Source organism: Cryptomeria japonica, chromosome 2, assembly GCF_030272615.1.
Source record: "Cryptomeria japonica chromosome 2, Sugi_1.0, whole genome shotgun sequence".
NCBI classification, from domain to species: Eukaryota; Viridiplantae; Streptophyta; class Pinopsida; order Cupressales; family Cupressaceae; genus Cryptomeria; species Cryptomeria japonica.
Window position 1 is genome coordinate 627,104,682 of NC_081406.1, and position 18,761 is coordinate 627,123,442.

Here is an 18,761-nt window from a genome sequence, read left to right on the forward strand (position 1 = left end):
CATATAAAAAATGGTTTTTCAAGGTAGCAAAAGAATGTGGGAGTGATCCACATGCAACAAGTAAGGGCAAGGAAAGAAGCGATATTGAAGGTAAGAAAAAAAAATTCAAAGAGGAGATAGAATGCTTGAGAGTGGATGCTAAATATGTTGATTTCAAGAGTCAAATTCAAGAACTTTCAAGTTGGAGATTTGGTAATTTCTCATGTACAAAAGAAAAGATTTATAAAGGAGATTTATGCTGAGTTAAAATGGAAAGTACTAGGACCATGCCAGGTCCTAAAGAAATGAGCAATAGATGTTTATGCAATAGAAATTTTGAGAGTAAATATTTTACCAACTTTTAAAGTGGGGGATTTGTACCCTTATTACGAAGGACAAACAAGCAAATGAAGAAGAATCAAAAGGGGGAAGAGACTTTTTGGATTAAAAAAAAAGATGGTATTCCAATCCTAAGATTCTCCAAATGTCCTTGGGACCTTTGTTCCTACCCAAAGAGTCTAATGTATGGGCATTCAATTCCGTTTGAGGTAACTGCAAATTTCAAAACTGATAGTTACAGCTAGCAAAATCCTTTTCATTAGAATTTAACATTTTCCTTAATTTTTTTTAATAATTTGAAGTGGCTTAGTGGAGCAATTAATGTTGGAAGATACGACTAGTGGCTTGGAGAATATTTTTTGATTTTTTCTTAAATAAGTTAGTGGAGACCATTCTCAACATTGAATTCATTTTATATTATTAGCGTTTGTTATGTGACGATTGTTGAAGGGTGGCTTGACCTACCTTAATAATTGTGTCTTTTTCCATTTCTAGCTGGAAGGAACCAGTCACTTAGGGGAACCTATATCAATAACTTTCAAAGATAAATCAAATAAATAGGGAGAGGGCTACAAATATAAAAGAGTATGTTATGAAAAAAATTTGTATGAAGATTAGACTTTAGAATCATAGATTTGGTGACTGAAAAAGAGTCTTTGGCATTGTAAGAAGCTATAGTTTTGTTTTAGGTTTGGTTGCCAATTCAATTGGAAATATTGGAATTTTTTGTAAATCTTTGTAGTAGGTTTTGTCTTATTTTTAGTAAGTAAAATTTTCAGGTCATTTATTTGGCCATATGAGGAGACATGGAGTTGTGTATGTGGGTAAGTGCACCAAGATGGTGTGCAAAAAAGTGGACACACCCCAAAAAAAAGTTGAAAAAACACATAACGTGCACGGGCTATTTCAAATTTTTAAAACCTCTTACCGAGCCTAAACGAAGGAAAACTGTGTATGGAGTTTAAGGTATACTAAATGCATATGCGATTTATTTTTAAAAACCCCATACGCGTTTTGTTGTCAATAAAATAAAAATTACTGCAATCGCCTGGGTCATTTTCACCAGCGGTCGCACAAAAGCATTTTGGAGGGTTTTAAAACAAGCGATACGCGAATGGGGTTCTGAAGAGAAAACACATCCACAATGGAAGAGCAACCAAGAGGTATTAGATTGAGTTTTTTTCATCTATTTTACCCATTTGATAAATTATATTCGGATTTTGAATTTAAATTCATTGTTTTTTATTATTTTTATTTTATTTTTTGTTATGAATGCATGTCAGATTCTGAAAATACTGCCCCCTAGAAAGACACACCTCCTGATAAGTTAGGGAAAAACCCACAGCCAGACCCTCAAGATACAAACCCTCCAGCTCCTCCAATAAACCATTCACAAGATACACAAGAGGATTTGATAAACCAATTAATACAAAACACTGCCAAAATAACTAGATTGGTGAATAGACTCAAGGCATTTGAGCATGAGCATCATGCATCCCTTGCCACAACCCTAGAATCATTAGCTAGTAGTGCCAATGAATTTTCCAAACAAGTTACAAAATGGGGAAGCTATAAGGATCGATGTCGTGCTTTTTATGCTAGTGGGTTGTCCTATATTGAAGTGAAAAAAAAAAACATAAGTAAAGCACAAATATGTGCTCTTTTTATTGATCCCAAAACCATTGATACCTTACCTCTTGATTCAAAGAGGTTTCCTATACACTGGTGTAACCATTTGTCGATGAAAAATGCTTTTTGGAATAGGTGGTGGATGGTGTTTGACCAACCACCTTTTAATAATTTTGAGGCTCCATAATATTTTTGAGGAAACTATATTGTGGTTGTATCCTCAATGAGTGGTTGAACTATTTTGATATGAGAGAATTCTAGGGTAGAGGTGGAGGCTCTGCCCAAGATAAACCTGGAGCACAGAGGGTACTAAACCCCAAAATTCACATCCCCCTAGCACCAAAACTTGTGGTCCATGTCACGATTCCAATAGCCCTTGAAGAGTCGATGGAGCTACAAGCTCTTCAAGCTGCCACTACATTGACTGGTGTCATCATTCAGCATGGCATGCAGTTATCATACCCTCTTGGCCGGGACGATGATGCAGTAGTTGAACCATCTGGCCTTGGTGATCTCATTCAACATGTGTGTCCCAGTTGTTCAGGTATATGCTTTGGGATGGATTTCGAGGCCAGTGCAGATGGTTCCATGTCTCATTTGTGTACATGTTGTGGGGGTAGGTGTGAGACTAGCACTGCAGAGGATGTGGCACTAACTGATGATTTGATGGATATGGTGTTTGGTGGTCAGACGCAGACATAGGTGTGTTGATTTGAATTGATAACATTTTATTTATCAATCACTTAAAACTTGTAAATATAAATAAATTTTCATTTATAGATTGATTTAAATTGATACAAACAATATGCATTTATAGATGCAGCAACGATTGTTAACACACTGTCTCATATTCCTCTCGCAGTTGTTGCAGCTGCAGCTTCGACGCCTGAGGTATAAATTTTGTAACATGTTAAAATAGAATAGCACCTTGAATTCAAAAAAAAAATTATAAGATATACTAACTCTCTTTAATATATATTTATTTTTTGTTTTATAGGTGTTGACAGGGGATCAAATGTCCCAGATTGATAATGTCATGCTCTTGGCCATCGATTTTGGCCTAGAAAGCTATGCACTATCATATTTTGCACACCTCTTGTTTATGTATTCTTTTGATTTAATATGCAAGTCATTTAAATTTAGATTTATAACATTATATTTAATATTATCTACTGATATCTCTTGTGTTAATTTTTTTTTTTTTGTTGAAATATGGCGACTGATCAGCAAAGTACTGTACACTCAGCACGTATCCTTGTCGGGGTCTGGGGTCGGGCCGGGCCCCGGGCAGGGGTTCGGGGGCGGCAGCCCCCGAGAAAAAAATTTTTGCCATTTTTTGTTGATGAAAACTGACATTGTAATAAAACCCTAAAAAAGGCCGACTTGGTTTGTTGCCCTAAAAACAAATGTTATAAGCGGCTGGGATGCTTAAGGCATTATAAGGTTGATGTACTATTTTTGCTGGATAATAAGAAAGATTGGACGGCTGTGTATGGTGGACGTAACCCATTCTGGGTGAACCACGTTAAATCTCTGTGTTATCTGTGTCCTGTTTTAGTTCTTTATCTTTCGTATTTAAATCTGCATATAATTGTTAGTTCATATTTGCTTCGGATCTGCTTGAAACCCTAACAATTGGTATCAGAGCAAGGTTTTCTGTAAATTGGCAGGACTTTCAGATTTGAGTGGGAGCAATGGAGGATTCCAAATTCAAGGTTGAAAAGTTTAATGACCAGAATTATCAATTATGGAAAATGTAGATGGAGGATTACTTGTATCAAAAGGATTTGTGGCGGCCATTGGAAGGAAAGGCAAAGAAACCGACCATAGTATCAGATGAAGAGTGGGACATTTTAGATAGAAACGCACTGGGATCCATTCAATTGTGCCTTGCGTCGTCTGTAGCATTCAATATAACAAAGCAAAAACGACTGTAGATTTGATGGCAACATTGGCTAAGCTATATGAGAAACCCTCAGCTTCAAATAAGGTATTTCTTATGAAGCATTTGTTTAATTTCAAAATGAGTGAGGGAGGATCTGTAGCGGAGCATTTAAATGAATTTAATACAATTACCAGTCAATTGTCTTCGGTAAAAATTACCTTTGCAGAAGAGGTTAGGCCTCTCTTGATTTTATGTTCTTTGTCAAAAAGCTGGAATAGCTTGGTTATGGCTGTAAGTAACTCTGTCTCTGGTAAAAATACTTTGGTATTTGATGATATTGTTGGTGTTATCCTAAGCAAGGAAATGCGAAGGAAAAGCACAGGTGAGACTTCAACATCATCGGGTAGTGTTTTGAATGTGGAGAATAGAGGAAGATCAAAGGAAAGAGGAAAAGGCTCTGGGAATGAGAAGTCACGAGGGAAGTCAAAGAAAAGACGCTCTCAATCTAGAGGAAAGAAAGATTGCTCGTATTGCGGAAAGCCTGGTCATCTAAAGAAAGACTGTTAGTCTCGGAAAAACAAAGAAGGAGACAAAAATGAAAATGACAGTAAGGAAGCTAATATTGCAAGTAATACTTTACAAGATGCTTTAATCTTATGTTTGGATAATGTTAATGATTCCTGGGTAATAGATTCTGGGGCTTCATTTCATGCTACACCCCATAGAAAATATTTTCTAGATTATGTTCAAGGTGATTTTGGACAGGTATATTTGGGTGATGATGAGCCCTGTCAAATTGTTGGAAAAGGAAAGATAAAGATCAAGTTGCAGAATGGTAATGACTGGTTTCTGCAGGAGGTAAGACATGTTCCTAATTTAAGAAGAAATTTAATTTTTGCAGGGCAACTAGGTAGTGAAGGTTGCATAGTTACCTTCTCAGACAGTATGTGGAAGGTCACTAAAGGATCATTAGTAGTAGCTAAAGGTGCGAAGGTAGGCACATTATATCTGTGTACTGGTAACACTTACTCTACCTTAGCTACTACAGATAAAGTTATTGCAGGGACAACAACAATAAATGTTGCAAGAACAGATTCGATAATTTGGCACCATAGGCTTGGGCACATGAGTTAGAAAGGGATGAAAATCCTTCACTCCAAAAATCTATTGCCAGGACTAAAGAAGATTGATTTAGAGTTCTGTGAAAGCTGTGTTTATGGTAAACAAAAAAGAGTCAGATTTCTCAAGGTTGGGAAAGAGAAGAGGAGTGAGAAGTTAGAGCTTGTACATTCAGATGTATGGGGACCGGTTCAGGTATCATGTCTTGGTGGCTCTTGTTATTATGTTATTTTTATTGATGACTCAACCAGAAAAACATGGGTATATTTCCTAAAACAAAAATCAGATGTTTTTGAAACTTTTAAGAAATGGAAAGCTTTAGTTGAGAATGAGACAGGAAAAAAGTTGAAGTGTCTCAGATCGGATAATGGAGGTGAGTATTGCAGAAAAACATTTGAAGATTATTGTTCCTTAAATGGGATTCGAAAGCAGAAGACAATTCCAGGAACTCCACAGGAAAATGGTGTGTCAGATAGAATGAATAGGACTATCATGGAACGTGTGAGGAGCATGAGATTGCATGCTGGATTGCCCTTACATTTTTGGACAGATGCTGTACATACTGTTGTCTATTTGATAAATAGAGGACCTTCAACCCCTTTGGATGGTGGTATTCCAGAGGAGGCATGGACTGGTAAAAAGGTAAATTATTCTTTTCTAAAAACTTTTGGTTGCGATGCTTTTGTCCATGTTGATAAAGAAAACAGAACCAAGCTTGATGCTAAATCTCAAAAATGTACCTTCATTAGATATGGGATAGATGAATATGGCTATCAGTTATGGGATTTTGAAAATAAGAAAATAATTAGAAGTAGAGATGTTATATTCAATGAGAAGGTTATGCATAAAGAACAGATGCAGGAAAAGAAGCATGAACAGGACAAACAAGAATATGTGGTGTTGGATGAGATTCCTGAAAATGAAATGTCACAGGTACCTGATGCTCAGCAACAACAAATTGTCCCACAAACTCCTGCAAGTGTTAGACATTCTACGAGGACAAGTAGACCCCCTGAAATATTTTCTCCTTCTTTGTATTCTATTTTATTAACGGATTCTGGTGAACTAGAAGAATATGAAGAAGCAATGTAGGTGGATGCCAAACAACAGTGGCAGCTAGGCATGAAAGAGGAGATAGACTCCTTGATGAAAAATAAGACTTGGGACTTAGTCCCTTTACCTACAGAAAAAAGAGTCTTGCCTAACAAATGGGTTTATCGGCTGAAGGAGGAGGAAGGAGGTCAGAAAATATATAAGGCCAGACTTGTGGTAAAAGGTTTTGCACAGAAAAAGGGTATAGATTATGATGAAATATTTTCTCCAGTTGTAAAAATGACTTCAATTAGAACTGTACTTAGTCTTGTGGCTGCAGATGATTTACATCTTGAACAATTAGATGTGAAAACAGCTTTTCTCAATGGAGATTTGGAGGAGGAAATTTACATGTTGCAACCACAGGGATATGAGGTCAAAGGTAAGGAGAACTTGGTGTGCAGGTTGAAGAAAAGTCTGTATGGCCTAAAGCAAGCACCCCGACAATGGTATTTAAAATTTGATAGTTTCATGGCTGAACACGGTTATCATAGATGTCATTCTGATCATTGTGTATATTTTAAGAGATTTGATAATGGCAGTTAAATTATCATGTTGCTTTATGTTGATGACATGCTTGTTGTTGGGTCTAACATGCAACATATAAATGATCTTAAACAGAAATTAGCCAGGTCATTTTCTATGAAGGATTTGGGTGCAGCTAAGCAAATTCTCAGTATGAGGATTACACGGGACAGGAAAAATAGAACCTTGAATTTGTCCCAAAGTGAGTATATAAAGAAGGTGTTGAAAAGATTTAACATGCAGGATGCAAAAGCAGTTAGTACACCTTTGGCTAGTCATTTCAAATTGACTAAGGAGATGTGCCCAAAGGCACAGGAAGAGGTTAATAAAATGTCTAACATCCCGTATTCATCAGCTATTGGCAGTCTGATGTATGCAATGGTATGCATAAGGCTAGATATTGCACATGCAGTGGGAGTTGTGAGCAGGTTTATGAGTAATCCGGGTATGGAACATTGGAATGCTGTGAAATGGATTCTTCGGTATTTGAAAGGAACTACTACGAAGGCATTATGTTTCAAAGGATCTAATGCTGCTCTAAGTGGATTTGTTGACTCTGATCTGGCGGGTAATATTGATTCACGGAGGAGTACTATAGGGTATGTTTTTACTATAGGGGGAACTGCAGTCAATTGGATTTCTAGGCTGCAAAAGGTTGTTGCACTTTCAACCACTGAAGCTGAGTATGTTGCTGCTACAGAAGCCAGCAAAGAGATGATTTGGTTGCAATGTTTTCTGAAGGAATTAGGTCAGACACAAGAGGATAGCCCATTGTATACTGATAGCCAGAGTGCCATTCATCTTGCGAAGAACTCTGCTTTTCATTCAAGGACAAAGCACATTCAGCTCAGGTACCACTTCATCCAGACTATTTTGGAGGAGGGTCAGTTACGGCTTGAGAAGATTCACACAAGTGAGAATCCTGCCGATATGTTCACAAAGGCAGTTCCACAGGAGAAGCTGATTTCTTCATCAGTTTCTGTTGGTCTTCTTGATTGATAATTGTGGAATTTATACCAGTCAAGTCCTAGTGTTTTATCCAGCGGATGTTGCATGTACAGTGGTGTCATGTAGTATCAGTCTCCAAGTGGGAGATTGTTCGGTGTGGAGCCTGATCAGTCTCCAAGTGGGAGATTGTTGAAATATAGCGACTGATCAGCAAAGTACTGTACACTCAGCACGTATCCTTGTCGAGGTCCGGGGCCGGGCCGGCCCCCGAACAAAAAAAAAATTTTGCCATTTTTTGTTGATGAAAACTGACATTGTAATAAAACCCTAAAAAAGGCCGACTTTGTTTGTTGCCCTAAAAATAAATGTTATAAGTGGCTGGGATGCTTAAGGCATTATAAGGTTGATGTACTATTTTTGCTGGATAATAAGAAAGATTGGATGGCTGTGTATGGTGGACGTAACCCATTCTGGGTGAACCACGTTAAATCTCTGTGTTATCTATGTCATATTTTAGTTCTTTATCTTTCGTATTTAAATCTGCATATAATTGTTAGTTCATATTTGCTTCGGATTTGCTTGAAACCCTAACATTTTTTAGGGTACCCCGCACGTGTCTAGGACACCTCCTGGGCAAAAGAAATCCTCGAGGACGCCTAAATGTCAAAAGGTAATTGAACACATTTTTAATTGACACAATTATTTGAAAAGATTGAAATTGGAACTTGTAGATTGATTAGTCTTTTTTGTCTCTTTTATATACAATGACAATTGGGCTTTGTAGAATTGATGAATACACCTGATACACTAGAGGATCAAGAGAGGGAAGAGGTATGTTTCTCTACTTCATTTTCTGTATTTTATGATTATACATGCACATGTACATGTGAACTTTAGATAAATTTTAATCTTATTATTTTTCATATAGGAAATAGCCATAGTTGCTTCACCAATGTCGAGCCCTCCTAAATCAATAGGAAAAGCATCTCAGGCCCTGATACACTATTGTTCTATATATTGTATATTTTTAGTGTTTTTGATCTATATATGTTATTACCTTGTATTAATTGTATTTAACCTACAATAGGCCCCTCCGCGGTTTGGCCATAACGTGTATCCTCTCAAGTTCCACTTTAAGAAGACTCCTAAGTCTGACAAGGCAATGAGAGAAAAGATGGTATATACCAGATCGACAGATGAGGTAATCTACAATTCAATTGCAAATAAATTATAGTTGAATGTATAGTTATGTTGATAATTGTGAACTATTTTCTACAAAATGATTCTAACTTGGCTTTTGAATTGTGTTTCTATAGCCATTTGCAAAATTCCATACTGCATCAAAGAGGCTTAATTTTGATTATCCACCACAACTATAGGATCATATAGTGTTTGTTGTGGTCATCGAAGGACCACTAAATCTAGATATATTCTGCATTTTTATTGTATATTGATCTGGACATGGTATATGCCACATTTTTGTAAAACTTTTATTGACTTGGCATATATGTCATTTTTGTATACATACACAATTATTGTGCATTTTGATATATATAAATGATATTTGATCCAATAAATGTGCATTGTGTTCATTATTGTGCATTTTGTTGATATTGATATTGATATTCGATATATACACAATTTGTTCATTGTGTTCACTATTGTGCATTTTATATATATATATATATATATATATATATGTTGAAATGTGGTGACTGATCATCAAAGTACTGTACACTCACACGTATCCTCGCTGGGGTCCGGGGTCGGGCTGGGCCCCGGGCAGGGGTTCGAGGGCGGCAGCCCTCGAGAAAAAAAATTTTGGGTATTTTTTTTATGAAAACCGACATTGTAATAAAACCCTAAAAAGGCCGACTTTGTTTTTACCCTAAAAATGCATGTTATAAGCGGCTGGGATGCTTAAGGCATTGTAAGGTTGATGTACTATTTTTGCTGGATAATAAGAAAGATTGGACGGTTGTGTATGGTGGACGTAACCCATTTTGGGTGAACCACGTTAAATCTTTGTGTTATCTGTGTCCTGTTTTATTTCTTTATCTTTTGTATTTAAATCTGAATATAATTGTTAGTTCATATTTGCTTCGGATCTGCTTGAAACCCCAATAATTGGTATCAGAGCGAGGTTTTCTGTAAATTGGCAGGACTTTCAGATTTGAGTGGGGGCAATGGAGGATTCCAAATTCAAGGTCGAAAAGTTTAACGGCCAAAATTATCAGTTATGGAAAATGCAGATGGAGGATTACCTGTATCAAAAGGATTTGTGGCGGCCATTGGAAGGAAAGGCAAAGAAACCGACCACAATGTTAGATGAAGAGTGGGACATTTTAGATAGAAAGGCACTGGGATCCATTTGATTGTGTCTTGCGCCGTCTGTAGCATTCAATATAACAGAAGCAAAAATGACTGTAGATTTGATGGCGATATTGGTTAAGTTGTATGAGAAACCCTCGGCTTCAAATAAGGTATTTCCTATGAAGCATCTGTTTAATTTGAAAATGAGTGAGGGAGGATCTGTAGCGGAGCACTTAAATGAATTTAATATAATTACCAGTCAATTGTCTTCGGTAAAAACTACTTTTGTAGAAGAGGTTAGGGCTCTCTTGATTTTATGTTCTTTGCCAGAAAGCTGGAATAGCTTGGTTGTGGTTATAAGTAAATCTGTCTCTGGTAAAAATACTTTGGTATTTGATGATATTGTTGGTGTTATCCTAAGCGAGGAAATGCGAAGGAAAAGCACAGGTGAGACTCCAACATCATCGGGTAGTGTTTTGAATGTGGAGAACAGAGGAAGATCAAAGGAAAGAGGAAAAGGCCCTGGGAATGAGAAGTCATGAGGGAAGTCAAAGAAAGGATGCTCTCAATCTAGAGGAAAGAAAGATTGCTGGTACTACGGAAAGCCTGGTCATCTAAAGAAAGACTGTTAGTCTCGGAAAAACAAAGAAGGAGACAAAAATGAAAATGATAGTAAGGAAGATAATATTGCAAGTAATACTTTACAAGATGCTTTAATCTTATGTTTGGATAATGTTAATGATTCCTGGGTAATAGATTCTGGGGCTTCATTTCATGCTACACCCCATAGAAAATATTTTCTAGATTATGTTCAAGGTGATTTTGGACAAGTATATTTGGGTGATGATGAGCCCTGTCAAATTGTTGGAAAAGGAAAGATAAAGATCAAGTTGCAGAATGGAAATGACTGGTTTCTGCAGGAGGTAAGACATGTTCCTAATTTAAGAAGAAATTTAATTTCTACAGGGCAACTAGGTAGTGAAGGTTGCATAGTTACCCTTTCAGACAGTATGTGGAAGGTCGCTAAAGGATCATTAGTAATAGCTAAAGGTGCGAAGGTAGGCACATTATATCTGTGTATAGGTAACACTTACTCTACCCTAGCTACTATAGATAAAGTTACTGCAGGGACAACAACAATAAATGTTGCAAGAACTAATTCGATAATGTGGCACCATAGGCTTGGGCACATGAGTGAGAAAGGGATGAAAACCCTTCACTCCAAAAATCTATTGCCAGGACTAAAGAAGATTGATTTAGAGTTCTGTGAAAACTGTGTTTATGGTAAACAAAAAAGAGTCAGATTTCTCAAGGTTGGGAAAGAGAAGAAGAGTGAGAAGTTAGAGCTTGTACATTCAGATGTATGGGGACTGGCTCAGGTATCATCTCTTGGTGGCTCTTGTTATTATGTTATTTTTATTGATGACTCAACTAGAAAAACATGGGTATATTTCCTAAAACAAAAATCAGATGTTTTTGAAACTTTTAAGAAATGGAAAACTTTGGTTGAGAATGAGACAAGAAAAAAGTTGAAGTGTCTCAGATCGGATAATGGAGGTGAGTATTGCAGAAAAACATTTGAAGATTATTTCTCCTTAAATGGGATTCGAAAGCAAAAGACAATTCCAGGAACTCCATAGGAAAATGGTGTGTCAGAGAGAATGAATAGGACTATCATGGAACGCGTGAGGAGCATGAGATTGCATGTTGGATTGCCCTTACATTTTTGAGCAGATGTTGTACATACTATTGTCTATTTGATAAATAGAGGACCTTCAACCCCTTTGGATGGTGGTATTCCAGAGGAGGCATGGACTGGTAAAAATGTAAATTATTCTTTTCTAAAAACTTTTGGTTGCGAAACTTTTGTCCATGTTGATAAAGAAAATAGAACCAAGCTTGATGCTAAATCTCAGAAATGTACCTTCATTGGATATGGGATAGATGAATATGGCTATCGGTTATGGGATTTTGAAAATAAGAAAATAATTAGAAGTAGAGATGTTATATTCAATGAGAAGGTCATGTATAAAGAACAGATGCAGGAAAAGAAGCATGAACAGGACAAACAAGAATATGTGGTGTTGGATGAGATTCCTGAAAATGAAATGTCATAGGTACCTGATGCTCAGCAACAACAGATTGTCCCACAAACTCCTACAAGTGTTAGATGTTCTACGAGGACAAGTAGACCCCTTGAAATATTTTCTCCTTCTTTGTATTCTATTTTATTAACGGATTCTAGTGAACCAAAATAATATGAAGAAGCAATGCAGGTAGATGCCAAACAACAGTGGGAGCTAGGCATGAAAAAGGAGATAGACTCCTTGATGAAAAATAAGACTTGGGACTTAGTCCCTTTACCTACAGAAAAAAGGGCCTTGCCTAACAAATGGGTTTATCAGCTAAAGGAGGAGGAAGGAGGTCAGAAAAGATATAAGGCCAGACTTGTGGTAAAAGGTTTTGCACAAAAAAAGGGTATAGATTATTATGAAATATTTTCTCCAGTTGTAAAAATGACTTCAATTAGAACTGTACTTAGTCCTGTGGCTGCGGATGATTTACATCTTGAACAATTAGATGTCAAAACAACTTTTCTCCATGGAGATTTGGAGGAGGCAGTTTACATGTTGCAACCACAGGGATATGAGGTCAAAGGTAAGGAGAACTTGGTGTGCAGGTTGAAGAAAAGTCTGTATGGCCTAAAGCAAGCACCCCGACAATGGTATTTAAAATTTGATAGTTTCATGGCTGAACATGGTTATCATAGATGTCATTCTGATCATTATGTATATTTTAAGAGATTTGATAATGGTAGTTATATTATCCTGTTGCTTTATGTTGATGACATGCTTGTTGATGGGTCTAACATGCAACATATAAATGATCTTAAACAGAAATTAGTCAGGTCATTTGCTATGAAGGATTTGGGTGTAGCTAAGCAAATTCTCGGTATGAGGATTACATAGGACAAGAAAAATAGAACCTTGAATTTGTCCCAAAGTGAGTATATAAAGAAGGTGTTGAAAAGATTTAACATGCAGGATGCAAAGCAGTTAGTACACCTTTGGCTAGTCATTTCAAATTGACTAAGGAGATGTGCCCAAAGGCACAGGAAGAGGTTAATAAAATGTCTAACATCCTGTATTCATCAGCTGTTGGTAGTCTGATGTATGCAATGGTATGCACAAGGCCAAATATTGCACATGCAGTGGGAGTTGTGAGCAGGTTTATGAGTAATCCGGGTATGGAACATTGGAATGTTGTGAAATGGATTCTTCGGTATTTGAAAGGAACTACTACGAAGGCATTATGTTTCAAAGGATCTAATGCTGCTCTAAGTGGATTTGTTGACTCTGATCTAGCAGGTGATATTGATTCATGGAGGAGTACTACAGGGTATGTTTTTACTATAGGGGGAAGTGCAGTCAGTTGGATTTCTAGGCTGCAAAAGGTTGTTGCACTTTCAACCACTGAAGCTGCGTATGTTGCTGCTATAGAAGCCAGCAAGGAGATGATTTGGTTGCAATGTTTTCTGGAGGAATTGGGTCAGACACAAGAGGATAGCCCATTGTATACTAATAGCCAGAGTGCCATTCATCTTGCGAAGAACTCTGCTTTTCATTCAAGGACAAAGCACATTCAGCTCAGGTACCACTTCATCCGGACTGTTTTGGAGGAGGGTCAGTTACGGCTTGAGAAGATTCACACAAGTGAGAATCCTGTCGATATGTTCACGAAGGCAGTTCCATAGGAGAAGCTGATTTCTTCATCATTTTTTGTTGGTCTTCTTGATTGATAATTGTGGAATTTATACCAGTCGAGTCTTGGTGTTTTATCCAGTGGATGTTGCATGTGCAGTGGTGTCATGTAGTATTAGTCTCCAAGTGGGAGATTGTTGAAATGTAGCGACTGATCAGCAAATTACTGTACACTCAGCACATATCCTCGTCAGGGTCCGGGGTCAAGCTGGGCCCCGGGCAAGGGTTCGGGGGCGACAGCCCCTAAGAAAAAAAAATTTGGGTATTTTTTTTATGAAAACCGACATTGTAATAAAACCCTAAAAAGGTCAACTTTGTTTTTGCCCTAAAAATGCATGTTATAAGTGGCTGGGATGCTTAAGGCATTGTAAGGTTGATGTATTGTTTTTACTGGATAATAAGAAAGATTGGACGGCTGTGTATGGTGGACGTAACCCATTCTGGGTGAACCACATTAAATCTTTGTGTTATCTGTGTCCTGTTTTATTTCTTTATCTTTTGTATTTAAATTTGCATATAATTGTTAATTCATATTTGCTTCGGATCTGCTTGAAACCCTAACAATATTTATAATTGATATAGTTAATTTTTGCTCAAACAAAGACACACATTTCATTATGTGAGCAATATATCCAAAATGCTCAACGAAATAAGTCTGAATGACAACAAACAAGCTTACAAAATTGTAATAAAAGAGCGTCCAACACAAAATAATTAAAATTTGTCTCTACCTAAAATAGTAGTTGCAAGCTAGGTATTGCCAAAACCAGTGGCTTGCTAATCAATTACTTCAGTTAAACAAATGCCATTTGTTGAATTCTACCCCATATAAAAGACTTAACAATTGCCATCAGGGAATATGAAGCATTGCAACTGTGGAATATGATTTGATAAGCTTTCTTAGATATTGAACTACCCCTAGAAAAGAACATGTCTTAATCACAATGAAAGTCTTGGATCACTTCAAAATAGCTTCCACTTTTACTAAATTCCTAACAATAGCTAGATCTTTGTCTGATAAATTTTGATCTCAACTACTCCATAGACTTGGCTAATCTTTGATCTCGAACTTAGACAACTATTTGGTGTATATTGTGACTGCCCTTTTATAAAGTTAAGTGAATATTTTTCTATGTAATCAGAAATATTTATATAAACAACAAAAATCTATTTTATATAATCATGGGTTTAACTGTATTTACTTACTCTATATATCTCTATGCTGATTTTTTATAAAAATCTTGTACTTTTGGTTTGCTAATTTTTTTCCCAAACGATTTTTGTTGCTATGATATAAAGCATTGCAATTGTGGAATATGATTTGATAAGCTTTTTAAAATATTGAATTAACCCTACAAAACTCCTTGCCTCAATCACAATGAAATTCAATGGCAATGATCAATGGATGCTTTTGATTTCTTTCCTTTATATCTGTCAATGTGACTGGTGCGGGAGCACCCTCATGTTCGCAATGGCCAAATTTGGGTTTTTGTCTTGTTTTGTGTTGTTTCATCTAAATAAGGTCATTTGGGACCATTAATAATCATTTGGAGTCATTTGGATAAAAGATGTAAAAGTTGCTCAACTGTTGTCAAAGTTGTCAAAGTTTGGGGTTGGATGATGGAAACCACTTATGTGGCCATAAATAGGCATCTTCAACATGACCCAAGGGTTGAAAAAAATTGTATTGAAGTTTTGAATAAAGTAGGAATCAATTTGGAGACTATTTCTATGTGTTTTCTTGCAATATTGCAGCTCTTTCAAATTGTGTGGATTGTACGGATCAGATAAAGACTTGAGACTTGTTGGAAATGTTAGATATGTGAATCTAGTTTCATTTTCAGTTGGTTTCATCAATTTTCACCCAATACTTTAGGAGATATTGCAATTTCCTTACAAATTGTGTGAAAATCGTCATATGCATGTTGCGAGATAGGCTAAATTTGATTATGTTCATCGTGGGCACGAACTAATAGCACGAGCACGTCGGGGTGGGTAGTTTTATGGTAGGCATGCTCTTGTCGTGCCTCCTAGCTCACGGGAACATCCAGACCCATACCATATCAATGTGATCTCTCAAGTGCCCTAAGTCCAAAAAATTGTCAAGCATTGATAGACTGTTTCTTGCAATCCAAGATGCATACGATTGACCTATTTAAACTTATAGGGTTATGTGAGGCCCATCTATAATGACTTATCTCGATTTGTGAATACTCAAAGCCATTTTCACATGGTAGCATTTTTTCAGTTGGTGCAAAAACCGTCAAATTCATGCAATGCAAGGTTGCAAGATAGGCTAAATTTAATTCCGCTCGTCGTGGCCACAAACGAGTAGCATGAGCACGCCCAATTGGGCAGGTTTATGGTATGCATGCTTTTGTTGTGCCTCCCAACTCGTTGGAATGTCCAGAGCCATACCCAACCGACGTGATCTCTCAAGTGCCCTAAATCCAAAAAATTATCAAACTTTGATGGACTATTTCTCGCAATCTAGGATGCATACGATTAATTTGTTTGAACCTATAGGGTCATGTGAGGCCCACCTATAATGACCTATCTCATTTTTTGAAGACTCGAAGCCATTTTCACATGGTAGTATTTTTTTAGTTGGTGTGAAAACTATCAGATGCATGCAATGCAAGGTTGCAAGATAGGCTAAATTTGATTATGTTCGTCGTGGACACGAACCAACAACACGAGAGAATTCGGGTGGGAAGGTTTATAGTAGGCATTCTCCTATTGTGCCTCCCAACTCACAGAAACATCCAGAGCCATATCCTACCGACGTGATCTCTCAAGTGCCCTAATACCCAAAAATTGTTAAACGTTGACAGACTGTTTCTTACAATCTAGGATGCATACGCTTGATCTGTTTGAACCTATAGGGTCATGTGAGGCTCATCTACAATGACCTATCTCATTTTTTGAAGACACTATCATTATCACATGGTAGCATTTTTTCAGTTGGTGTGAAAACCCTCAGATGCATGCAATGCAAGGTTGCAAGATAGGCTAAATTTGATTTTGTTCATCATGGTCACAAACTAGCAACACAAGCACATCCAGTTGGGTAGTTTTACAATAGGCATCCTCTTGTTGTGCCTCCCAACTCACTAGAACTTCCAGAGCCATTCCCTACCGGTGCAATCTCTCAAGTACCCTAAGTCCAAAAAATTGTCAAACTTTGACGGATTGTTTCTCGCAATCCAGGATGCATACGATTGGTATGTTTGAGCCTATAGGGTCATGTGAGGCTCGTCTATAATGATCTATCTCGGTTTTTGAAGACTTGAAGCCATTTTCACATGGTAGTATTTTTTCAATTGGTGCGAAAACCCTCAGATGCATGCAATGCAAGGTTGCAAGATAGGCTAAATTTGATTCCGTTCATCGTGGGTACGAACCAACAGTACGAGCATGTCCAAGTGGGTAGGTTTACGGTAGGCAAGCTCCTATTGTGCCTCCCAAATTGCCGAAACATCCAAAGCCATACCCTACTGATGCGATCTCTCAAGTGCCCTAAGTCCAAAAAATTGTCAAACTTTGACAGACTGTTTCTCGTAGTCCAAGATGCATAAGATTGATATGTTTGAACCTATAGGGTCATGTGAGGCCTGTCTACAATGACCTATCTCAGTTTTTGAAGACTTTGAGCCATTTTCACATGGTAGCATTTTTTCAGTTGGTGAGAAAACCATCAAATGCATGCAATGCAAGGTTGCAAGATAGGCTAAATTTGATTATGTTCATCATGGGCACAAACAAGCAACACAAGCGCATCTAGGTGGGCAGGTTTATAGTAGGCATGCTCGTGTTGTGCCTCCCAGCTCGCTAGAACACATTCAAATAGGCCCAAAATAGGACCTCTATGACTTTGAAACATTAAGAACACATTCAAATAGGCCCAAATACCCTCCATACATGATGAAATACCCCATTTGATGTCTTCGACACACTTCCACCCTGTGATTACAATGAGACAATATTGACTACAAATTGGTCTCAAGGACCTTATTACATGAAGAATGGTCATTTGTGACCTTATTACATCTTGACATAATATAAAACTTGAAAAAAACTCATAATGGCGAAAAAGAAGCATATACCTAGGTGCTCCTACACCACATACTCATTTACGGTGGGCATAATCATGTACGGTAGGCATACGCATGTACTCATAAATAGTCATACAAAATTTCAAGTATAATAAAAAATACAAAATGCATCACAAAATTCCATTTATGCACAAATTTACATATACACAAATTTACATATATTCAAAAATTTGCCTCTAAATATGGACAAATAAGCTCTTGGCTATTTAAATATACAAAAAAATTATTTACAAATCATCTCATGGGCATTTATATATAATTTGGCATTTAAATATGCAAAATCCAACTTATGGTCATCTAAATATACAAAATTTTGCATTTAAATATATACAAATCAACTCATGGCCATTTAAATATACAAAATTTTGCCTCTAAATATGCACAAATTAGCTCATGGGTATCTATATATACAAAAAATGAATATACAACAATTCACCGATAATATATATAAAATTCTCAAAATCATTCTACCTTGAACCGTAGAATCATTGTAATGCTCCAATAATTGAACACTTGTTGGTGCGGGAGAACCTAACCCAAATGTACACCAAGAGGTTAAAGATCATGACATGAATCATTTCACTCATATTTGAGTTTATATGGTCATTTTAATGTATTTTGAGTCATTTTGTGAAGCATTGTAAGACATTTGCTCAAGATGTGTATTTGAGTCCTAATTGGGTCTAGGAGGTCAAATTTGTATAAACAATTCATGGAAGGTTAAAGAGGATTTAAAAGGTTGTTTTGAGTCCATCTAAATGTATTTTAAGTGCACAGGCAAAGATTAGGGGTCATATTTATCAAAATGTCAAAATTGTCAATTGTGTCAAAAATGTTGTCAAACATAAATTGCATTATAAAGTTGCAAACCAAGGATGTAATTGGTATTGGGTAGTTGTAACTGCCATATGGATGTGTGGAGGTTATAAAAACCATCATTTGGTCGAATCCAATTGGTGTGTGTAAGACTGGAGGAATGAAATGAATAACATTTGAAGTTTTTACACACTCCACATTGTTTTCTGGGTATTGCAGTCTGATCATTCACGTTTTTCT

General features: G+C 36.8%; 1 pseudogene; it reads left to right on the top strand.

Moving 5' to 3' along the window:
• Positions 1–2,334: 2,334 nt before the first annotated feature.
• Positions 2,335–18,761, top strand: part of LOC131078698 (copalyl diphosphate synthase 1-like) — a 44,108-nt pseudogene continuing 27,681 nt past the window's right edge.